Source organism: Apodemus sylvaticus, chromosome 8, assembly GCF_947179515.1.
Source record: "Apodemus sylvaticus chromosome 8, mApoSyl1.1, whole genome shotgun sequence".
Taxonomy (NCBI): Eukaryota; Metazoa; Chordata; class Mammalia; order Rodentia; family Muridae; genus Apodemus; species Apodemus sylvaticus.
Window position 1 is genome coordinate 117193105 of NC_067479.1, and position 25815 is coordinate 117218919.

General features: G+C 43.0%; 1 protein-coding gene across 2 annotated transcripts in view; it reads right to left on the minus strand.

Moving 5' to 3' along the window:
- The window catches only part of LOC127690892 (ubiquitin-conjugating enzyme E2 E2), a 284805-nt gene that overhangs the window by 175507 nt on the left and 83483 nt on the right, over positions 1–25815 (minus strand). The window lies entirely within an intron of this gene.

Below are 25815 nucleotides of genomic sequence, written 5' to 3' on the forward strand. Positions count from 1 at the left end.
AGTTATTCCAGCATCACTGTCCATTCAGTTAGCACAAGAAGATCCAGAAGAGGGCATGTGGTTTGGAAGAGCTGCTGACACCAGTCCCCCGTGACGGGTTACCGTCAGGATCAAGGGCGGCTTGACAGAAACCTCATCTATCTCACCACCTGACCTTCTCAAAACCTGCCAGAAACAGGTTTTCAAAAGCAGATGGTAGCACTGAGGCTGGCAGGACTAGTATCTGCCGATCCTTGACCACACCAGCAGTCCTGCAGCATGGTCCCAAGGGAGTCTGAGACATGATAACACCCTGGAAGTCATCCAGTGTCTGCACAAAGAGAGGCTGGGACCCACACAGTGGCCTGCCTCCAGCGCCTACTGTTTCTGGCCCTCCTGCTCTGATCTCAATCCTAAATCTCAGGATGGCAGAACACAGGCAGGGAGAAGAACACACCCCGGGCCAGGCTTTGCCTCCACCACTCACTGTGCACCTCTGCAAATGTTCTGAGATGTATTTAATATTTCATTGAGTATCTGTGAGTGTCAATACCACGGGGTTTTAAGGTTAGATGAGCAACCTTGCACTCGTAACGAATGGGTTCTGGTGCAGCTCGGGTGGTCTGATCCAAGCTGCACAGTGACCTGAGCCCAAGAAGTGCTGTTCTGCCTTTGCTAAACAAAAATAAAACTCAGTACTCTGGTCTTGTTTTCAGTTTCCTTGTGTTTCTTTACAAAAGAAGAGATGGATGTAAAGAAATAGAAACTGCGATTGGCTGAGCAGTGGTGGCGCACGCCTTTGATCACAGCACTTGCGAATTGAACAGCATCTTCATACTTCATTCCCGATCAATCACTGCATACTTCATTCCCGATCAATCACTGCAAGTGCGACTAGCACAGGAGCCCTTCCCAATCCTGCAACACAATGCACTGCAGCACAGCAGCCTGGCTCTTCACGGAATGCGGTTTTTAACAGGTTTAGCCAACCATCTACTATCTGATTAGGTGGTGGAGCTCCATAATCACATGGCCAGTCTACAATGTGGAGTCCTTCTTTTTCAACTGGATCTTTATCATATGTGGCATCACAAACTCAACCAAAGTCATCACTCCATATTTCTTAAGTTCCTCGGTGAACTTGTTGAGAGTCGCATTGGTAAGGTTGTGAGTTATCAGAAAATGCATGTTCTCATAAGAGATCTCCACAGGGGCTGGACGGTTCATTACAGCAAATAAAAAGTGTGAGCGTGCATGTGTGAATGTGGTGGGAAAAATGGGGGCAGGAGGAAATCAATAAATCTTGAAATGTTTTGCGGCAGAAAACATTTAAAAAGATCACTAAAATGCCTATTACTGATCACTATTTTCTCAATCAACTTGCTTATTCCTTAGGAAGCTTCTCTCTTCAACACAGGCAGAAGTATTAAGAATCCACTTGAATCCAAATTCAACTTGATGCTGTTCAATTCATAAGACAAAAAAGAAGAGGAGCATTCAATTCCAAACAGCTGCTTTCCTTGGAGAAACACCGACCTAAGATGAGATTACGCTTCAGAGATACCAGCGGGCACTGCTCTGTTCAATAGAAGTAGAGGAAGGTCGCCTGGATCGGGGCATTAGAGGGAACTCTTGGTGCCTGGAAATGTGGATCAGGATTCTCACCTGTGTCATCAAAGTAGTAATGGATTTAGTACTCCTCAGCCGAAAAAAGGAAAAAACCGAAAAAAGAAAAAAGAAACTCCAATTGTCTTCAGCCATATAATTGCATTCTGACAGGTATTTTTTAAACCCTCAAAGTCACAACTATTACTTCAGGGTGCTCCCCCCATCCCCAGAAGAATTTTTGATGGCATTATTAAAAAGCTTTCATGTGTTTTAAAATAGAGGTTGGTTACACAGAACATGTTGCAATGACAATATACTCAATATTTTAGAGTATTTTATTAGCAGGGGTTAAATGAATCCTGAAGCAACACTGGCTTTGGAAACATCACCAGTAAAACTGGTTTATACTTATTTGTTTATTTCACTATATTTGTTTTGTTTTGGCTTTGAGCAAGTTCATACTTTCTAAGGACATTTAAACAGGCTTGTCTGTCATTTAAAAGACAAACAACAACAACAATAACAAAACAAAACAAAACACCAGAAGCTCTGACAGAGCCACAAAGCCCCTGGAAAGCGTGTGCTCTTTTCAAGCGGCTCTGGCAGGAGTTTTCCTCCTTTCTTCTCTATGGATTCCTTCATCTTTGAAGTTCTGTTTCAAAGGAAGAATTTGTACCTCTGACAATTGTGTGGTCACAGATGACAGTCACAAAGTCAGAAGGGCCACATGTCAGACCCACATGTGTTCACAAATCACAGGGTCAGAAAGGTTATAGGTAGAGACTCTTGCGCGTTCACAGATCAGGAGTCAGCAGAGCCGCAGATCAGACCCCCAGACTTTCCTTCTCTATTCCTTTGATGATCTCACTAATTGATATTTATTTTATGAGATAATAGCTGCTGACCGAGATATCTGCAGAGAACCAAAGGCTTGAATGGACCTGCATGCCTCAAACCTCGGAAATGTAACTCCACTATATAACTAAGGCAACAGAGTCCCTTTAAAAACTTTAATCTACCTAACAAATTAGGTACCAAGGACCTGAATACTCAAACTACTGGTTCTCAACCTTCCTAATGCTGTGATCCTTTAATATAGATCCTCATGTCATGGTGACCTTCAGCTGTAAAATTATTTTTGTTGCTACTTTGTAACTGTAATTTGGTACTCTTATGAATCATAATGTAAATATCTGTGATTTCTTACTGTCTTAGGCAACCCCTGTGAAAGGGGTTGAGAACCACTAACTTAAACATATCATATGGGTGTTATCATCTTGCTTATATGTACATTTACACAGTTACACACTCACTAGTATACAACTGAGGGCCTAACACCCTCCCTCCCAGCTCTCTCAGTGGGAATTAGCTCTTTATAAAATTAGAGGAGTAATCTGACTGGACAAGCAGGGAAGAGTCACGGAGTGCAGCAAACAGCTTCTTGCTTCTCAGAGGTGCTCTGCCTCTGCTCCAGCAACAGGCGCTGAGATTCTGACTGCTCACGTGGGCTCTCTGTTCTGCTGGCTGGATGCAGGAAGTACACTTCCTCACCCCTTGCAGTAAGTGAAACAAAGTAACTATTACTGTTAGAGGATATCTGGGCCAGGGCGGAGCACTGAACCCTGTTCTGTCAGAGCACTGAACTCGAATGTGAGAGCTTACATCCTCTTCATCTTTGTAGCATCACAATACACCAACCAAAGCATCTAACTACCACACCAGAAGGTGGTCACCAAGAGATTCATCCTCACATACAGCCCAACAGAACTTAAACAGGCTGCTGTCTTTTAGAGTCCATACTAAGAAAAGTCGGTACTAAAGCTTTAGCAATTACTCTGTTCTTTCTGAGACTTATCTAGGTGGCGCAGAGGCCAAGGAGGCTCCTGGACCTCAGCTCCGTCTTAGCACTCAGGCTCCCTCACACAGCCTGGCCCACTCTTCTATATAGTTCAGCCTACCTAGATGTTCGAGGGGCAGTGACATTTTCACAGTATCCAAAATTGTGCTTCTCATTATGATTATGATACACTTATTTCTCCAAAGATGTTCTCTGTTAGTTAAAAACTCTGTTCTGGGACCAGGAAGGATGATTCAGAGATTAGGAGCACTTGTTTTTGACAAACAAGTCAAGTCAGTTCCAAGACTAACATGGTAGTCCACAATTGCCTGTAACACTTGTTGTAGGGTTCCGATGCCTGCTTTTGGCCCTGTGGGCACCAGGATGCTCATGGTATACATATATGCATGTAGGCAAATATTTAACCCCTTAAAATATAAACAAAAACATTTATAAAATCTCACTTAGCTTTGGAAAAAGTCTCAAAACCCTTTCTAGTAGCAAGAAGCCTGGCCTATTGTCAAGTTTCCAACCTCAAGGTTAAGCATCTTCTCTGTAGACAGCATCACTAGCAACAAGCCTTTGTCTTATGGGCTATTGTGCAACTCTGAAAGGCAGCCTTGTTCTGGCTGAGCTAGGTTAAAACCCCAGAGACCCAGCAGGTAATTCTGCAAGGGGTGGAAGGCTGTTTGCCCTCTCTCAGACACTAGGCTCCTGAACATAGGGCTACGCCCCAAGCCCCTGGTATTCTGTCTGGACGCCATCCGAACACTTAGCTGGCAACAGCCAGGTATGCTCTTCCGGATAGTTTCCTGGTAACAGGCAGGCAGGCCAGGCCCACCATAGAAGTGGCTGCTTGTCCCTCCTCTCTCTCGCTCTATTACTCTCGCCTCTCTCACTCTTGCCCTCTTGCTCCCCGTCTCTCCACATTTCCTTCCCCCTCTCTCCACGTGGCCAAGGCCCACCTCTACTTTTCACTCATCACAACTCTCCACCAAGAATAAACGCTTTAAAACCATGAACTGCCTGTTTTCACCTGGATCCGCTATGCTGGAGCAATGGAGCTCTGTCGAGCCTCATGCAGGAGACCTCCCGGGCTCCAGGCCGCGGCTCCACCAAGCCGCCTGCTCCAGCAAGCCAAGGACACTCCTCCTGGAGGGCAGCAGCCGGAACTCTCCTCCCCACCTTTTCCCTTTGGCCTGGACTAGAACCAGTCCCGTGGGCTCCCACTCCACTCTCAGCTCTTCCACAACATCCACAACATCCAGCGGCTTCTGCGGTGTTCAAGACCTAGAAGGAACCTACCGTCCTTGGCCTCCTCGAGGCCCGGGAACCCACAAGCCAGCATCCACCAGTTCCCCCAGGGACCTCAGATTCTGCTTCCTCAACCCCTGTCCTGTGGCTTCCCACAGCCCGATGCCAGTCTGGCAGAGTGGGGTGTGGACAATCAAACTTCCCTCATCTGCCTCGCCCAGTAGTCTGAGACCTGGCTGGCCACTGGCCACCATTTTAACTCACAGGCTATTATTCTATTCTGTTCCAGAGAGGGTTTTACGATGTAGCCCTGGCTACCTTTGAATATAGGATCCTCCTGCTCCAGCCTTCTGAGTGCTGGGATCACAGGCTAGTGCCAGCATGCCTCACTTATGTGCTATTCTTAATGGTAGCAGGAGCTCCTGAGTCTTCTCTTATAGAAAGCAGGTCAAACAGTAAGGTATTAATCAAGTAGGGGCGAGACATTGGCTTAGCAATTAAGAACAAATTGTCCTTGCAGAGGAGCAGTGTTCATTTTCCAGCATCTGTGTTGGGTAACTCAACTGCTTGTAACTCCTGCTCCAGATGATCAGCACTTTGCCTGGATCCTTGAGTATCCATCCATACATATGTGTACATACTGACACACGCACACACACACACACACACACACTTGTAATTTTTAAAATAATTAATGGACAAAGCATTTTTCCAATATTCATGACAACTTAAAAATTCAGAAAATATAGAGAAGCCATATACTTTTAGGGTTATCAGTGTATTTTTAAAGTTTAATTATGTCAGAGGAAAAACTATCCAATTTGGAGCACTTAAACAAGAACACATTATTATATATTCTGCATGGCACAGTGTTCAGTGAAACACAGAATATCTTAATAGCAGGAACCTGACAGCTAAGACATCAAGACTCTTGACCACGGAGCTTTATACTCAGGGACTGCCTACTGCCCTACACAGCCCTCTGCCCTTCACTGAAGCCGTGTCTCAATGTGGAGGAGAGCGTCACTGTGCAGGCTGCAGATGCTGGGGTGACAGTAGTAGCAAGCTCTGGACACAAAGGAGCAGATGACAGGCCCTGCATCACACGTGTGTAGCTGGGATATAGTGACACAATACTCACATTCAAGAAACACAGGCTATGTTTCCACATTGAGGGTTTTATTTTAATCAAACAAAGAACACTATTTGTCCATGTTCCATATAGATTAACCATTGTTGAAACTAAACACAATGGCAGCTTTTCTTTCACTATTAATTACTAGCTTTAAAAGAAACACTCTGTTAGAAAATGCTTTTTAGGGAGAGGGAAACCCAGCATTATTGGGCCTAAACATAACCTGAGAGCAGATTGCATTCCAGAGAGACAAGGCCTCCGGGGCAGCTGTTGGGAACTCCTCCCCTCGCAAGTCCAGAGTCAGTCTGTCACTGCCCTGAGTGCCCGAGGCTTGCCAGCCTTAAGTACAGAACTGAGAAGAATCCAATACAGCACAGCAGCTGCTCAGAAAGGACTGGGAAGGATATTCTCAAAGGCAATTGAAATATTTAACGTTATCCATCATGCGCTGTTTCTCATTTTTGATGTGTGTAATCTTTTTTTTAATTCGATATAATTTATTTACATTTCAAATGATTTCCCTTTTCTAGCCCCCCCACTCCCCGAAAGTCCCGTAAGCCCCCTTCTCTTCCCCTGTCCTCCCACCCACCCCTTCCCACTTCCCCGTTCTGGTTTTGCCGAATACTGTTTCACTGAGTCTTTCCAGAACCAGGGGCCACTCCTCCTTTCTTCTTGTACCTCATTTGATGTGTGGATTATGTTTTGGGTATTCCAGTTTTCTAGGTTAATATCCACTTATTAGTGAGTGATGTGTGTAATCTTAAGCTTCAGCCACAGTCTTCCTACACACAATTTCTTCCATGACTATTAAATCTGTGATTATGCATGGCATTCAAACTCATTTTTGGGTACATGATATCTAAAACATGATTTTGTGGTAATTAATGAAATTGAAACTAAAAAACGTTTTGTGATGTTATTTTTAATCCACATACAGTAAAAAGGTAACAAAATGATACATTAAAAAAACGTACTGCAAGCAGCTGAATTCGGAAAAATGCTGTCATTAATCTGCCCTAGGTCAGTGTTTCCTAGATGTTAATGTCAGTTCCAAAGAAAGAATGGCCGAGCTTCAGGACTGGCGCGCTCCGGAGCACCCCTCTGTTTGCTACGATCTACCAGTTAAACTCATTATAAAGTGGGGGCAGCGCTCAGTGAACTGCAGATTCAGAGACAGACCTGCGCCTGTGTGATGAGCACAGCTGGGCAGATAGTCAGCCGGGGCAAACGTCTTCTCTCCTCTGCTAGGACCGCGTGAGGACACGATTTCCATTACTTCGTTTACCAGCTTGGGAGTGTCCACAAGTGAATTCTCAGCAACGGTGCCTTACAGTTTCTTCTCCAACACATTTTCTTTAAAAACAGCAATAACAATAAAGCAAAAACAGTCAGACAAACAACCCAGCCACTAGGCCAGAGAGGGAGGGAGGGAGAGAGAAGGCTCAGCAGACAAAGGCAATTATTACCTAGCTTGCTGAGCTGAGTTCTATCTCCAGAACCACGTGGTGGAAGGAGAGACCAGATTCCTGTAAGTCCTCCTGACAGGCAGACAGATACGTACATGCATAGTGGCATATGTGCGTGTATACACATACATATACACAAGACAATCATTTAATTACAAAACTTAAAACACAAACTTCCTCCTAGTCCATTCTCATTCAGCAAGTATTTGCTGATATAGCAAACACATCCATCTGGAAGGGACCCAGATTCTCATTCATTCTCTCTCTCTCTCTCTCTCTCTCTCTCTCTCTCTCTCTCTCTCTCTCTCTGCCTCTGTTTCTCTCTCTCTGTCTGTCACTCTCTCTCTGTCTCTCTGTCTCTGTTTCTCTGTCTGTCTCTGTCTGTCTGTCTCTCTCTCTCTCTCTCTCTCTGTCTTTGTCTGTCTCTGTCTCTGTCTCTCTCTGAGATAGAGTCTCCTTTGTTCCAGGCTAGTTCTAAGATCAAAGTTCTGAATTTGCCTCCAACTCCTGCGTGCTAGGATGGCGGATGGAGCTGAACACCTCACATACACAGTCCCAGGGATCAAACTGAAGGTTCTGTGCACGGGAGGCAATCACTCTACCAAATGGCTACATCCCAGCTTGCACCCTACTCCCTAAAACCCACATGGGTCATACTTCTGAATGTGGGGGGGGGGGGCAAAGAATGAATGTGGCAACAGCAAAGGTTTTGGAGATGCCATGGCCAAGAATAAAGCCAAAGTCAAACCTGTAAGAATTCCAACAGTCCTGGCCCATGTGGTGTCGCCTGGCCTCCACACATGCTCTGAACATATAACATGCCCTGAGCATGCTCCTACTCACCAACACCAACTAATGCTGCCTAAAACACCCTGAGTCAGGAGCATAAAAAGTTTCCTGTTTTTATAGGAACATAAGGACAACAAAGCAGGGTTCTAATATTCTCCTACCATTATTCCTTAGTAAAAAAGTTAGTATATCTTTGTATTAGATTACATTAGAATATTTGACTTTAAGGATTACTGTTTGAGTTTCTAACTCGATTTTCACTAAGGGAAAAAAACAGAAGGCTCAATGCATTTAAGATTGCCTGGGGTTAGGATAGAATGTCATTAGGATTACATCCCAGGGATTTCTGAAATAACCCTAAACACTTGTGACATTTTGTATACTGTATTTATGTGAATCAGGATTGTTATCAGCATTGACAATCATAAACGCAAACACAGATCAAACACTGAAGACCATTGAGGATGTTCTTTCTCTGTGACCTGCCATTTCAAATACTCAGCCAGGTTTCAACTATTTATGTAAAAAAAATGGGCGTATGTTCCACACCAGTACACAAGCTTGCTTCCTTATGTAACGGTCAAATCTTAGAACTGTTTTAAGAGAAATTTTGTATGGCTTTGGACCAGGACAGTTTGGCTGCTAAACATAATTCACAAGCCTTTACAGCCAGGGTTCCACAAAAGCTCTGGCTGGAAAGGCTCAGCAGCTACGGAGTGGAGGCAGTGCTAGCTTAGCAGTGCAGAGAAATATGAACAAAGCCACCAACGAGGGTGCTGAGTCGTCCGAACGACCTGGAGCAGACGAGAGGCACCCAAGGCTTTTGATGCAGACAGACAGCTGGACAGACATCTGGATAAGCTGTTAGCATCCTGGAACAGGACCTATGGGCAGTTACCAGACTGCGTCATCTGCCTCCCCTGCTGTCTCGCTGCCACCCAAGCTCAAATTCATCATCCTCACCACCCACCCTTTCCTTAAGGAAAGAACAACTTCTTAAGGAAGAAACAACTCGAATGAAGCCAGGCAGAAGAAATTACGCTCACGTGCATCTGAATATTTCAAAAGTCTACTCCATAAAAATCTGCCCCAAATCACACTGATGACCAACTATGATGGCTGTGAGGTCTGCAGCTGTTTTACAGGAGCTTTGGTTTGCTTACTACAGTCCACGGGGGCTGTCGACTCTGTGGCTTCTGCATAATGTTCCTGGAGGCTTTTCAAGGGTCTGGGGTCTGAAGGGGGACCTGTCTGCTACTTTAAAGCCACCACAATCTGTTCTAGGTAACAGGAACTTCTGGGTCAAGGAAAGTTTAAGTATTTGCCAGAAGAAAAATATCTTCAGCAGCATTTAGTCCTAACCTTGAAGGTTTTATGAGAAAACCGGACACCAGGAAAAGAAGCCCCAGGAGCTCCAGTCAGTGCGCTGAACACAGAGCTGCAGCAGTTTCAGAATGAATGTGAATGGAGTCAAGATGACATGGTCACTGCGTGGGGCAGAACCTGGTGAGGAGGGTCAAGTGGGATATTAGGAGAGAAGCCTATCTATCCAAAGAACTGAGCAGACGCCATGGACAGCCATAAAGCTGCTTATCAGCAACGAAGCTGAGTTATTAAGGAAAGCAATTGCTCATAAACTTATCAACTGCAAAGATCTGGGTTTTTACTTTTTAAGCACTTTTTGTTTGAAATTTTATATGTGTGTGTCTGTTGAAGGAGTGCACACAAGTCCCTGGTGCAGAGGCCAGAAGAGGACATCAGAAAGTCCCCCTGAAACTGGAGTTACACATGTTTGTGAGCTGTCATGTGGGTGCTGAAATTTGAACCTGAGTCCTCTAGAGGAGCAGCCAGTGCTCTTAACTGTATACAGACACATAAAGTATACACACATCTCATAAACAATGTGGGACAGAAGAAACTCAATGCACTGTACGTGGTGCACTACAATCCCAGAATAGTGAAAGGTCACTAGTGGGGCTCAAGCCCAGAGTGCTACTATGCAGCACACAGGAGACAGAGAGGCCTGAGAAGGAGTCACCAGTCTGTTCAGAGGCAGGTACCCGTGTGGTGTGTTCAACTCAGGAGGGATCAGCTGTTTTCCTGGGACTGTGTACTTTTTGTGTTAGACTTAAATTTACTTTAAAGGTAAGGTACATGTTCACTTTAGAAATTACAAAAAGACAAAATGTACTGTTTTCTCAACTGAATCATGCTTTTACCAGTTTGATGTTGTCATATGTATAGTCTTCTGTCATTTAATGTTTCATGACAATCAATACTTCTGCATGTTGTAAGACATTTTTAAATTAAGAAATATAATTTCTGTGTAAATATTGGATTACTTATTCAATGTTACATAATATTCTAACATAAAAGCAATTAAAACTAATGCTAACCATTTTTTCTGACACTGAAGCGTTAATAAAAGATGTACTAAGTTCACACACTTTTACATATAATATCATTATAGAAATAAAATTTTGGAAAACATGGAGAGGAAGTTTGTTTTAGAAATGTGTTATATAATATTTACAAGTGGACATATTGAGTATTGGCTTTACATATACTAACATAATTTAAATTCATCTTTTCAACTTATAGGCAAGGAACAAATCAAAACAGGAATAATGTTTTTCTTCTTGAAAACTTAAAATTATTATTTTTACATATTATAAATTTATTAAGTTTTCTCATTCTTAAAAATCATTTTTGATACTATACTTATGTAATTTGCCTCCCCCTTTCTTCTTTCCAAACTCTTCTAACCCCCCCATACACCCTTCCTTGCTTGCTTTCAAGCTCCTGAGCCATTTTTCATTAATTGTTGACATATGTATATAGGTATATACTCCTAAATACACAACTACAAGCTGCTCAGGCTGTATGACACTATTTGTATGTGTGCTTTCAGACCTGGTAATTTTTTTTTAATTTTTTTTATTCGATATAATTTATTTACATTTCAAATGATTTCCCCTTTTCTAGCCCCCCCACTCCCCGAAAGTCCCGTAAGCCCCCTTCCCTTCCCCTGTCCTCCCACCCACCCCTTCCCACTTCCCCGTTCTGGTTTTGCCGAATACTGCTTCACTGAGTCTTTCCAGAACCAGGGGCCACTCCTCCTTTCTTCTTGTATCTCATTTGATGTGTAGATTATGTTTTGGGTATTCCAGTTTTCTAGGTTAATATCCACTTATTAGTGAGTGCATACCATGATTCACCTTTTGAGTCTGGGTTACCTCACTTAGTATGATGTTTTCTAGCTCCATCCATTTGCCTAAGAATTTCATGAATTCATTGTTTCTAATGTTATATCTACACGCTACTCCATTGTGTAGATATAACACATTTTTTACATCCACTCTTCTGTTAAGGGATACCTGGGTTCTTTCCAGCATCTGGCAATTATAAATAGGGCTGCTATGAACATAGTAGAGCATGTATCCTTATTACATGGTGGGGAATCCTCTGGGTATATGCCCAGGAGTGGTATAGCAGGATCTTCTGGAAGTGAGGTGCCCAGTTTTCGGAGGAACCGCCAGACTGATTTCCAGAGTGGTTGTACCAATTTGCATCCCCACCAGAAGTGGAGGAGTGTTCCTCTTTCTCCACACCCTCTCCAACACCTGCTGTCTCCTGAATTTTTAATCTTAGCCATTCTGACTAGTGTAAGATGAAATCTCAGGGTTGTTTTGATTTGCATTTCCCTAATGACTAATGATGTTGAGCATTTTTTAAGATGCTTCTCCGCCATCCGAAGTTCTTCAGGTGAGAATTCTTTGTTTAACTCTGTACCCCATTTTTTAATATGGTTGTTCGGTTTTCTGGAGTCTAACTTCTTGAGTTCTTTATATATATTGGATATTAGCCCTCTATCTGATGTAGGATTGGTGAAGATCTTTTCCCAATTTGTTGGTTGCCGATTTGTCCTCTTGATGGTGTCCTTTGCCTTACAGAAACTTTGTAATTTTATGAGGTCCCATTTGTCAATTCTTGCTCTTAGAGCATACGCTATTGGTGTTTCAGACCTGGTAATTTGATACTGGAACAGCAACTGGCATGCACTTCCACACAGTTTCTCCCTATTTCTCCTGGCCTCAGCACTAGCTGCCTGTAGTTCTTCCTGGAGGGCTGGGCCTCCTGGCGTTCCCTTCACACTAGCATGCCTGCTGCTCTCCCTCAGCTCATGCTTACGTAGCCACATCAGTGAAATTTACAGATGTAGCTTCTCGGTCCCAGGAGACAAAATCTCAGCACACCAAACTCCCTGATCCTCTTAGGATCTCTTTCTGCCCCCTCTTTCAAAATGATCCCAAAGCCTTATGTGCAGGCATTGTTTGTAAGTGTATTCTTTGGGACTCAGTCCCACAACTATGCATTTAACTGATTGCGGTTACTTGCAATGGCCTCTGATATTGCACAGAGAAGGTTCTTGATGAGGCGTAAAAACTGTATTTATTTGTGGGCAAAAGGATAAAGAGTTGGATATAGTTAGAGAATATGTTGGCTTAGTAAACTGGTGGTCATAGGTTTTCTTCCAAGATTCATGACTTCACTAGCCCTGGCTAGGTTTCCAGTACTAGTTCCCTCATGTTGAGCAGGTTTGAAATCTAATATTAAAGTTACAGCCAAGACTTGTGTACCACTACTGTACCCTAGAGCCGTCCTGCTGTGCTCGCTGTGCTTCCTTGCTGTTACAGCAGGGCTGCCTCTCTCTTTTGGAAGCCTGCATGGCACCTTCCAGAACCATGGAAAGCTAGTCTTCAGGGAGGAGGCAGTCAGGTTAGTTCCAGCTCAGGGGCCTCTGAGCCCTGGATCTGAAGTGTAGGTATCTTCAGCCATAGGGACTTACCCTCTACCTCTGGGGGACAACCAAGGGCATAACAATAGCCTGTATTGCTGTGGGGTCTCTTGTACAACCCTGACCAACAAGTCAAAGGAGGACTTTTCATGCCTGGTGTTCTAAGCTTTGATAGATGGTCCTGGGAACACTGTCATCCCAGGTGGTAAAATGTTATTTAAACCATGTATGTATAATTATAAACACAGTTATACATATTAGAGGGTTTATTTTAGGTAGAAAATCAATGGTACTTTAAGACATCCTTACTGTTCTTTTGCCCTTCTCTTCCCTTTTGTATTTGTCTTAGTCAGGGTTTCTATTCCTGCACAAACATCATGACCAAGAAGCAAGTTGGGGAGGAAAGGGTTTATTCAGCTTACACTTCCATACTGTTGTTCATCACTGAAGGAAGTCAGGACTGGAACTCAAGAAGGTCAGGAAGCAGGAGCTGATGCAGAGGCCATGGAGGGATGTTCCTTACTGGCTTGCTTCCTCTGCCTTACTCAGCCTGCTCTCTTATAGAACCCAAGAGCACCAGCCCAGGGATGGCATCATCCACCAGGGGATCTCCCCCCTTGATCACTAATTGAGAAAATGCCGTACAGCTGGATCTCATGGAGGCATTTCCTCAAGAGAGGCTCCTTTCTCTGCGATAACTCCAGCTTGTGTCAAGTTGACACAAAATCAGCCAATACACTATTTATCTTCTTCCCCCTTCCTAGAAGAAAGGGGCAAGTTGGGGCAGGAAGTAAGAAATGACTTAGATGGGATAGAGTCAGGCAGGCAAGGGGTGTTGGGTTGGTGTGCAGAATGTGTGTCCTGGTTCAACACTGGAGTGTGGGATAGATCAGGCTGGGAGAAAGGTTGGATGTGCCATGGAAGGGGCCTGTACGCCAGGGCATGCAGGGTGGGCTCTGGCTAAGTATTAGTTCTTGGTTACAGAGCAGACAAGAGAAGCTCAGGCTAGGCCAATGTACTGGATGTGGGATCCAAGCTAGATCTAGCAGGCTGGGGAGGGTGCACTGAGGGGAGAGTAATACAGACTCATCAGGCTAGACCTTGGAAAAGGACCCGAAAGACAACATTTTAATAATTTTCTATGTCAACGTGCTACAAACACTATAAGCCCCATTAATCCAATATGTTAATGGCAACAAGAGGCAAATTCTCCAGAGAAAATGCATGTCTGTACATTATTTGTCTTGAAGAAGAAGTTGCTATATTTTGTTTAGAGTTCTAAAATGGAAAAATGATGTAAAATTCTTTTCATGGGCTTGGAGCTTATTAAAGGACATTTCCTTTCATTTCTAGAAAATCTACTTTATCAATTCAAGCCAATCTAATTATCAATTTAGATTCTTTATTATTTCCTATTTGAAAATGTATGTAGTCTAGCTGTCAGGTGCGTCATTAAAAACTTAAAAATAGACATGTGAATACATAATAAAGTTAATATACAGTTGCACTACAAAATACACATGCATTCTCTGAAGGAAAGCACGGCTTACAGAGTTCAAGTTTCATCTATGACACAGGCTAGTTCATAAAATCAACAGAGAGTAAAGTGAAATGCTTATAAAGCAGTACGAGAACACTTCCCTCGGGGAGAGCTCTGTGCATTCTCTCTTCTGTATCAAAACATCCTGGAAGTTTGAAACCAAGTGCCCCAAAGCTATGTGCCTGAGCTGTTTCTGCTAATCTTTCCAGCCCCACAAACAATGCATTTTCCTCATTTATAAAAAGTGGGTGGGGTTAGTAACTAGGATTGCAGAAATTAAAGAAATGCATAGGTACTGTTTCTTAAAAGAGTGTCCAGCACACAGTGACCCATTTCCCAGCTGTCACCACCAACTCTACCACCACCAAGATGACATCAGCAGCCATGAGGTCCAGGACTGACATCCTGTTTCTGGTATCAATGCTACAGCTGTATGAAACACGGAATTTTAGGCTACCGGCAACTTCTGCCTTACATTTCAGTCTCCAATTAAGTGCTTCTTGGGAATACAGTATGCATTTCCAAAGAAGCACTCATAATTTTGTGGATGAAGATAATCTTATCCAACCAACCAGAAAGTGAGAAGACCTAAGGAAGAAACCCTTTCCCTGAAGAGCTGACCCCTCCTCATTCCTGGTCTCCAGAGTTAAGGCTGGGTGAGCAGGACTCAGCCAAGGGAACACCAGGAGGCCCTACGAGGGGAAAGGTGGTGTGTCCACAGAAGGAGAGAAATCACTGACATGTCTGCCCTAAAGATAGCCCCTAACACAAGGCTTCAGGGATGTTTCTGAGTCATTAGCAAGGTTAACAGATACACACTGCTCCCAGCCTTCCAGCTTCCTGGTTTTGACTCGTATACTTGCAAAAATGTATTTTCAGGGATGGTCAAGAAATGTTCCCAGAGTTAGAGACTCTAATTATCTCATTTATTTATTTTTACTGTCCCTACCATTGCTCATACAACATTTTTTTTCTGTCCAAAAAGAAAGAAAGAAAAAAAAATCACTTTTCATGGGTTTCTTCAAAGTGTATCCACGATTTTCAAGCATGCACTTGAAGTGTAGGTAAAAACATTTTCTCTTGAGGATTAAATGTGACCCCACAGTTCACAATGGCAATCTGTAATTATATTTATAATCATCAGCTGTTCATACTTCATATTTTTTCAAAAGCTTGTCAAGCAACTGCAATCACACGACAAAACAGGAAAAGGCTATAGTAAGCAGGAGATGCAAACTGTTTTCCTTATTCATCCAAATCCAGCTTATTAATACTTTGTATTTTAGATAAAAGGGGTCTGTAAATAAATACTGAAAATCTTACAGCCTGAAAATTTGAGTTCCAAACACACAAAAAGCGAACAGTTTCCCGCAGCATAAGGCTGGCTCAGCTCAGTGTGCACGCGAGCTTTATGTTCATCTCCCAGGGGACAGCTAAAGGCCGCCTCCAGCCCATGCTGAGATGGGGCCCAGCTAACCCGTTCATTACAAGAGATTAATAAATGGAAATTTACAATATTTTTAAATGATTTCCTTCTTTCACTTCTGTTCTCTTTTATAAATAACTTGGCATTTTCAGTTTTCCCCAACAGTTACAAAATTAAACTGAAACAAAATTAATCACTTTACTTTTTTAAAAAAGTAAAATAAGGGTGATTCTCGGAACATAGTTACTAACCTTTGAGAATACATCCTGAAGGCACATGCTGCTGTCAACAGGAATGATACACTCGGTTCACAAGATGAATGTTTATAAAGAGAATGGAATAGTTTATTCTCAAACAAGGGAAAAAAACCAAAGCTCAACATTGTAATGTTGGAAACTAACACACAACCGAGGGCTAATAAAAACCACTGTATCATTGTCCCTTACACTGAAGAAAACAGTTTAATGAAAGGCCCTGCCCTGAGCTTTTAAATTTTGAGGTCTGAAATGATATAATCTTTCAAAAAGGTATAATTTTGCACAAGTATTCTGCGTAGGATTGCCTTGTGCCCTTCACCTAGTGTGCTAGACAGCATCACGAGGCTATCAGCAGGTCTGCTGTCCTGGTGACAGGCTGTCCTGCTATGTCGTCTGATGATTTCCTGACTGGGGTTACACGGCCCCCCTGACATTCCCACTCCTTTCGGCTGGATGGATAGGTCTTCTTCAGTCTTACGCTTGTAAGCACAATGCAGATGCAGTTTAGGATGACTCAGAACCTTGAGTTTGCTATTTTCTGTGACTACATGTCTGCCAAAAATCCCGGGAGTGCCACCCTTCTGAGGCATCCACGTGTGTCACAGCCCTTTGTGTCACAGCCCTTCTTAGGATGTGGCTGCGAGCGCGGCTTCCTCTACTGTCAGGGCCCGGCCTCCCTTCCGAGTCATCTTACTCAGGGTCTCACTTTCCCTTACCAACCACACACAGTCTAGTGTCACAGGGCTGACTGTGGTCATAAACAACCGGGATGTTGTTATTTCTATTATTTTTGAGATAAAGTCTCAAGGGGGTAGCCTTTGCTATGCTTAAATTCTAAGTAGATCAGGTTGCCTCGTAGTCACAGAGCTCCACGGGCCTCTGCCTACCATTTTCTGAGACACTTGAGAATGCCACTGTGTGTGTTACTACGCAATTTCTATGTTGAAACTGCACACTGTTCTATGTGAAGCACAACTAACTCTTGGGCTTTCCTGCCTAGTCCCACCAGGACAAGACTCGCCCCTCTAGCTGACGTGATGCACACATGACTGTTGGCACCTCACAGCCTTCTGGTCTCCTCTGTGCTCAGCTCACGGTGGTGGGTGGTACGCTGCTGCCTGCCGTCCAGGTGACCCTGTCACTATGGCACAGGTTAGTGACAGGTTAGTCTCTTGTCATCACACTTGCACTGTAGCACCCACCACATAAGAAAAAGAGTGAGGACAGCCCAAGATGACTTCCTAAGCACAGTTAAGATGTCCGTATTAGTCGTTGTTAATCTCTTAACTGTGCCTAACTTATAAACTAAGCTTCAACACAGGTATGTGAAGAGAGTGGGGAAAATACACAAGCCAGGCATGGTGGGCCATACCCACAGTCCCAGCACTCACAGACTGCTCTGCGTTCAAGGCCAGCTCAGAATACAGAGCGAGACCTTGTCTCAATGAAACAAACCAATTAATCAGCCATGGCCTATAAGGGGCTTTTACCCACAATTTTAGTTATCTGGTGGAGGTTTCTGAACATATCCACCGGGGGTGGTTTGCCAGTTAACTATGTAACTCTCCTGTCTGTAAACACACTGCTGTGCACTAATGAATAATTCCTGTCTGAAACAAACATTACTGTGGAATTCCCCTATTAGTAATTTCCTTTCTTCATTGTTCTTTCTACACTTATTAATTGAAATTCTACAGCAAGATGGAGCTCTATTTCTTTTTATTCTATTGATTTTACATTTCTAATAATGTCCACAAATGTCCCTAATCTACCGGTGGAGAATCCTTAAAGCTAACTCCTTGTCCGGTGTCTGGGTGGCTCTGTGTGCTGGCTGCTCACAAGCTTACCACGCCATCCCGCTGACCACGTCGTCAGCGTCCTGGTTCTCTTGACAAGCTCTTATCCTCTAAACAGCTTTCTCCTCTGGCACTTCTATTCCATACTTTCTCTGCCTGTCTGGGACCAGCCATGTCTATAAGGTTGTGATGTGTGACAGAAAGAGAACGAAGAGGTAGGCACTAGAAGTCCTCATGGCTGCTGCTTTGGTTTTACTGCTCCTGGTTCCTTTCACTCACATACACACACACATACATACACACATACACACACACACACACACACACACACACACACACAGCACATTTAGTCCAATTCATTTATAAAGATATCTCCAATTCCAATCTGTAGATCACTGTAATCTTATCTCATCTTTTTCTGATATAAAAATGCAATTTTAGTAATCATAATACAGTTAATTGTTTAATTTTAATATATAAAAATTTTACAACTGTCATCTCACCTGTCAGACTCTGTAGTGTTTCTAACAATCTGTGTAGATTACATTGGATCCTAATTTACACAAAGTAAATGCTTATCCATCCCTGAGGTCTCCCAACAAACACCACTTCCATTCTTTCCCGTTTGGTGTACACAGCAACCTCAGGAAGACTACGGCATCGTTTCTTCTCAGTGCCAAGGCCTGGCCCTGTGTCTCCACGTAGCCCTCCCACTGCTTACTTCTGTCCACAGCAACCCTGCTCTCAGGTGATGTGAGCAGCCATTTCCCTTCTCTCCCAACTGAATGAGGCTCAGGCTGGGCCTCTAGCTTTAAGCACACATTTCTAACAGTTTCATCTTCAGTCTTATTCTCTGTCTCAGACACAATTTTAAATACACACTACACCCTCTGACTTCTCTCTATCGGCCCAGCCTCTGGCTGGGCACTGTGCTCCTCCTGGTCTCTGTGAGCCATCTAGACAGTCCTCTCCCAGCTCTGCTTCACACTCCAAGTCCTGTGCACTGTGACCAAGGAGCCAACAGGAGGATCAGGAGTTCAATGCCAGCCTACAACTCAAAAATCTAAGAACTGATGAGGGTGCTGTTTAGTGGCGAGGCTTTGCCTAACAAGGACCCTCAGTGTGAGTATATGTGTGTTCTCACCTGTGTGTGCACTCTCTGTTTCTGTCTCTCCACCCCAACCTCACATATTTATAGAAGATTCCTATCTGCAGTAAATAATAATTCGTATTTGCAGTAAATAACTACAACTTTATACAATTTCTATTTTGCCTCTGTTGCTATGATCAACAAAACCACCCTGGGGAATGAAGGGTGAGCCCAGAGGCAGAACTGACATAGGGGGACAGCAGCTGCTGGCCTGCCCTCCAGGCCTGCTTCAGCCGGCTTCCCTCTGTGAGCCAGGACCACCTGCCTAGGGGAGGCAAAGCCAACAGTAGGCCACCCCCTCCATCAATCATTAATCAAGAAAATGCCCCACAGACATGCTCACAGGCCAGCAGGATGGAGGAAGTTCTTCACTCGAGGGTCCCGTTCCCAAGGTGACTCTACTTTATGTCAAGTTGACAAAACTATCAGCTCAACACATTTAAACACATTCAAAACCAAGTAATTTTTAAAATGATAATCCATATTGTAAACCAGGGAGCTAGTTTTCTTTCATGATGTTCGGTTGATTCCCTTTTTTAAGTGAAAGTTGGGCTCTTTCTACACATTCACACCATTTCTTATGTTTAACCTCACTCTCTCTGCTGATTCACTAGTGGGCTGGCCCAGAGGTTGGTTGGTTCATACAAACACTCTTCCTTTTCTTCTTGTGTGTGTATGTGTGTAGTGTGTGTCCATATGTGTGTAGGCATGTGTGTGTACATACTGGGTGACTTCCCTGGTCATGCTCCACTGTCTTTGTTAAGTCAGGGTTTCTTGTTGAACCTGAATCTGGCTAGCTGTAGCTAGTCCCGTCAGCCCACTGGCCCTGGGGACCCTTCTTGGGCTCCTGAATACTGGGATCAAGGACATGTGCCACAATGCACCATAATTCATCACTAATTTTTAATACAAACATTTATAATTTTTTATTATTTTTGCTTTTAAAGTGACTGAAACACTAGCATTTTTTTTCTTATTCGTGTCAATGGGACTGCCTAAACTTTCTGAGTCTTTAAAATACTTATATCATGTTCTTCACAGTAACCATTCATATCAATAAGAATGTATGTGTGTGTGTGTGTGTATTTTTATATAACTCGTTGTATCCCAAATTTGTGAATGCAGAACCATGTTTATGTTAAGAGTTTCTAACACTCCAAAGAGTATCTGCCTGCTAATCCAAAAAGTTATATTGTGTTTTTTATTTCAAAAATCTACCTCAAAACACCTACTTCTGTGACTTGGTTAAATATTTGTCTTAACATCTATATAGACAAAGAAAAACCATCACAGTAGAGTACTGAAAACTGCCCATATTCCCTTTAAACATCTCTAGCTGCTGCAGCATCTGTATCCCCTCCCTGAGTTAACCTGGGACAATAAAATGATGGTACAATTCCTTGGGCTACAGTGCGTGTGTGCGTGTGCGTGTGCGTGTGCATGTGTGTGTGTAGCAGTAGCTATCTGTCTCATAGGTGCTGGGACTGAACTCAGGTCCTTGTTAACGTGGCCATCTCTCCAGCTCTTCTCAGTCATGTGCAGATTTCATGTGATCTTCGACATAGTTTTTGATGCCCCAAAGACTAATTTTTCCTCAAAATTGCATGCAATAATGACTTACTGCTCCATTAAGATCTCTACAAACAGACAAAGAAAAAATGAAAATGACTTGAATTTTGAATGGAAAAGACAGTTTATCTGGATAATTCACATCTCAGTAGAAAATCTCTCAGCCTGAATCACACAGATAATTGCCCCTTTCCAAAGCCTCTGTCTAAATGAGCTCCTGACCAGAAAAATAGCACTTAGCACAAAGAACAGTGTGGTGCATTGCTGATCTCTAAAGACTCTACACATGTTAATATAGTTTAGTGAATGTTTGCATGAATTTATGCACATTTTTTATTAAAGATGTGCCTAATGGCAGCAAAGATATTCTACATGATTAGAGGTTTCTCTGGAGTTATGACTATGATTTTTTTTCATGTAACATAACTTGTTTTAATTTTTTTTGCTCATTCAGAGTGAAATGAGATCCTGACTGCTTTTTGTATGATGACAAACATGTATTCATGTGTCCCCCCCACATCCTGTGCGATGGAAGCACACCAGCAGTTACGTTATTAAGTGATGAAGACAGAAGGCTTGGGAAACACAGAAAGAAAAAGTAATTTAATGACAACCCTTCCAAAATCTCAAAGCCAATAAAAATACTCACTCTAAAAATACTAGTAAGCTTTACTAAAATAATAAATAAAATAAAGTAGAGTAAAATAAGATAAAAAAGTGTGGCGGTCCATAATCTGAGCATTCCAGAGGCTAAGACAGGAAGATCTTTACAAATTGAAGGTTATGCTGGTCTACCTAATGAGTTCCAGGCCAACCTGGACTACAGAGACTCTGTATCATTACCCTCCATATCCCTGAAATAAAATCTTTTCAAGCCCCTTGAGGAAAGAAGCCAGTATGCTTTTATTATTCAGTGTAAGTGTCTCAGCATTAGATGGCAGGTGGCACGTTCATTCTCCATCCTCTTAGGGAAGCTGTCTTGTGGCTATGAGTAACCCAACTAATGCTAGGTGTGCTGTGAGTAGGAAATGAGCAGCACCTGAAATAGCTGACAATGCACTTGAACCTTTTTTTTTTTTTTTTTTTTTTTTTTTGGTTTGGTTTTTTAAGACAGGGTTTCTCTGTGTAGCCCTGGCTGCCCTGGAAGTCACTCTGTAGACCAGGTTGGCCTCAAACTCAGAAATCCGCCTGCCTCTGCCTCCCGAGTGCTGGGATTAAAGATGTGCGCCACCACTGCCTGGCAGCACTTGAACTTTTGAACATCTTTTGAATATGATCTGAATTTGAATATCAGGTTTCAATGTCTACTGGCATCTTCTTTTTGGGTAGTTAACCTGTGAGGTTTGCTTTAGCCATCTGTTGAATGGTGGTATTCAGTGGCTTCTGTAAACTGTGAGGGACTTCCATACGCTATTACTCATGACAGGCAAAATGCAGGGTCATGAACAGTTGCAGATAATTTCGCTATGTCATGCATCACTCAGATTGCTGTTGTTAAAACAAATGCAGTGCTATGGAAGTTTCCTGGGTGTTGTAATTAAGAACAAATGAGTGAAGTATGCAAGTTCTGTGGTTTAGAGTGCTGGGCTCAAGTCATGATGTACTAGTTAGGAAAGATTTCAAGGGAAAAGAGGGTAATTTTCTCAAAGTTCAAATAGCTCACCTCCACTGACAGTTGGGAACATCTGCCCCTAACACCATTCAATCATAGCTTGGAAGGCACGGGTCTCAGGCCACTCTCTGGGGATAGTTCCTACTTCCATCAGGGCTGCACTCATGACCAGCAGGACTGGCAGAATGGCAAAGGGTCAAGGGTGACCACCAGTGTCAGAATTTTCTTACCTGTAACTCAGGGTGCAGCTTCACTGCTCACAGCCGACAAATGTGTGTGTGCCGGGCACCAGTTTTTAAAAGCACTGAGTCACAGAGCAGTTTTTACAAGGTGTTGAGTTTCTTTAAAATTATCAAAATGATTTCAAGGTTCAGTGAAACGATATATTCCCTGAGTTACTGGATACTTCTGTTCAAACAGAATCATGATTTAAATAGCCCATAACCACAACACACAACAAACAGTAACAGCCAAGATGCAAGGAAGCTCAGAGTTATTACCTTTAGAAATGCAGTACATTCTTTTGCCCAGTGTTCTGTCATAAGCTTTGTTCTTCCTGCTGTTATTTAGGCGCTGCTAGTCTTTCTTTAAATGATCACAAAGACCACTGGTGTTTGGGATCACATGACTCTAATGTTCCCTCAATTACCTTCCTTTAGTCATCGTCACTTATCTGAAATCACCCTTTCAGGAGTTGCAGGGTTTAAACAACACAGTACAGACTTCTTCCATAATATTTCCCATGCATTGAAAATCAAAGATCATTATTTTTAATCAATACAAGGTAAATGTGTATATGTGTGTGTGTGTGTGTGTGTGTGTGTACAGACACACATACACATTTATATACGTAGATGGATACAGTTTTAAAAGTGGAGGAAATTTTCTGATCAACTCCATTTATTTTACCTTATAAACCATTACTTGTATGTGTTTTTGTGTTCTTGGGGCGGGCATATTGCCACAGCGTGTGTATGAAGAGCAGAGGACAGCTTGTTGGAGTCAGTTCTTTTCATCCAGTGTGTACCAGGGATTAGAATCTGGTTGTCAGGCTTGGAGATAAGGGTTTTACCCACTGGGCCACCCTGTTGGCAGTTTTCCACCTGGGCGGCTACGTAGGGGAACTGCTAGGGATCTGACTCTGAACTCGGCTTTGATTTACTGTCAGAGTCCAAAGAAACACACTGGACGTCATGGGCAGAAAGAGATAGTCATGAAGACAACAACAAAGTGAAGTGGCTACATTCGTGTCAGATAAAGTGCATTTAAAATAAAGAAAATTGCCAAAGGCAAACAGGGAACTTCATAGTTACAGAAGGATCTCAGTCTTAGGGGATGTTAGCAGTATCTGACATATGTATTTACCAAAATAGAGTAAAGAAAATAAATCTAAAAGTGTGCTTGGGAACACACAAAAATGGTGCACAGAAACTCAAGAGGGCAACTGCACAAGCAGCCACCCAGCAGGATGTGACTTACAGCTTCACAATACTCTACCAGGAATTCTTCTTCTAAGAGTCAATAAAACAGACACCCAAACAGGCTATATCTCCTGTGTCATTAGAGAACCTTTCAAAAACTGAAATGAATTAAAATCATAGTGTCTTTTCCATTTTAAATGAATCAGTAGAAACTTTGAGACACCCAATGGGAAGTCTTCAAACAATATATAACAAACAACGCATGTGCCCAAGATGTGGTTGACTAAGTGATGAAGGAAAGCAAGAGCCAGAGGAAAATGAAGACGCACATGGTAAACTGTGCGAGGTGGAGCACAGCTCCGGCCGGAGCCAGCACAGAGGAGCCGCACACATGGGGACTTCTGTGGGGTGGGCGGTTAGACATTGGAGAAACCTGATTCCCACACTCACACGACAATCAAACTCAACACTGTCAATCAATGATGTCATTGTGGCTATCCCTGTCATTGGTAGGAGCTGAGACAATGGCAGTGACTGTAGTTTTTCTTCCCAAAGCTCAATCTAATCAGAATGTGTGTGTCTGTGTGTGTGTGTGTGTGTGTATGCGTGTGTTGTGCCCCCAGAAGAGTCTAAAGAGACACAATGGCATAATATAAACTGGTATCCTGAGTGATACAAGGGACAGGAAAAGAACGTAATGCATTTAAAAGCTTTACACTACTAGGTTTGGTAATGGTATCCAATACAAAAAATACGAGATTCTACAGAATACAAAAAGGATAGTAGAAATAACTCAGTGTGTAACAATGTTGTTCTAACCTTTCCTTCTTAGTGTTATCAAATCATTTCTTACCTATCATTCTTATTGAGGGATATAATAAAAAAGCTCATTGGATGAGACAATATAATCTCAAATGTGTGTTCTCAGCAAAGAATTCTAAATTTGGTCTGATCTTAGCTCTAAATATTTTTCCTAACTCATTTAGCCCAGAATTAATCTAAGTCCAAAGCCAGTGAATAAACTGCTGGGCAGTAGAAGGGGCACCTGGCCTCTATCCCCGCCGGGAAAGTCCTCTACCCGCTCACATTTCAGGTAACCCGCAAGCTCTCCTTGCTTGCATGCAAGCACGACTCAGCTTCTAATCTGACAGAGCCTCAAGTTGGAGAACTGTGTTTGTATTCATGCCAAAGGTCTTGCTATGTTTTCTTCTGTTGATGCTTTTATCTTTTGAGATAGGGCCTTGCAGGTAGCCAGGGTTGGCCTGGGATTTTCTATATGCCTTGGGCTGTGCTTAAATTCATGGCCCTTCGTGCCTTAGCTTCCAATGTGCTGGAATTAAGGCATGCACCACCATGCCTAGTTTGTCTGTTTTAAAAACAGTCATTGGGATAAATGTGTCCCAACCAGTAATGTAAAATATACTTACTTTTGATGATTCTTAATTTTTCAGTGTTAATTTACACACACGAGAGCTTTCCAAGGTTCATTTCACAAATCCTCACATGATAAATGTATGACTTATAGAGCCAAACAAGAGGACACCAGTTCAGCTCAGAAATACAGATTCAGTGGCCAGATCTCTGTGTGTTCTTTTATAAATGCTTTAGCTTGTGAAATCACTTGGACTTGAGTATTTGAGGATGTGGGTTCTATTCTGAGAGGGAGGGAAACAGTTGGTAGGCAGTGTGTCCATCATACCCCACACTTACTGCACTCGAACTTACAGAGTAATGCTGCTGTGTTCAGGGCAATTCCTGGGTGATGTTACACACACAGCGTACGGCAGCAGCTGGGATGTGAGCAGAAGCAGGGTGCTTCCTAACAACTTGCTTTTCCAAGTAGATCACCTCATTGCTCAAAGTGGCAGCAGTTGGAGAATACAAAAATGTAATAACCCCACAGTGAAAGGTCATGGAGGATTTCCCAGGAAGTCCTTGTTAACAAAGCCCTCTGTGAGACAATGCTCCCTGGAGATAACTAGGAGGGTCCTCAAGTGGGAGTGGCACAGCTAAGCCGGGATGGAAACCATCCTGGCAGGAGGTAGCTTTAGGCTCAGTCATTTCGACACTGGCTCCACTGGACGGCCAGCACAGCCCTTTAAGCTATTGGCTGCAAACAGATGCTGTGTGTGATTGGCTCCAAGAGTAGTGGGAACACTGCTGCTGCGACTCACAAGT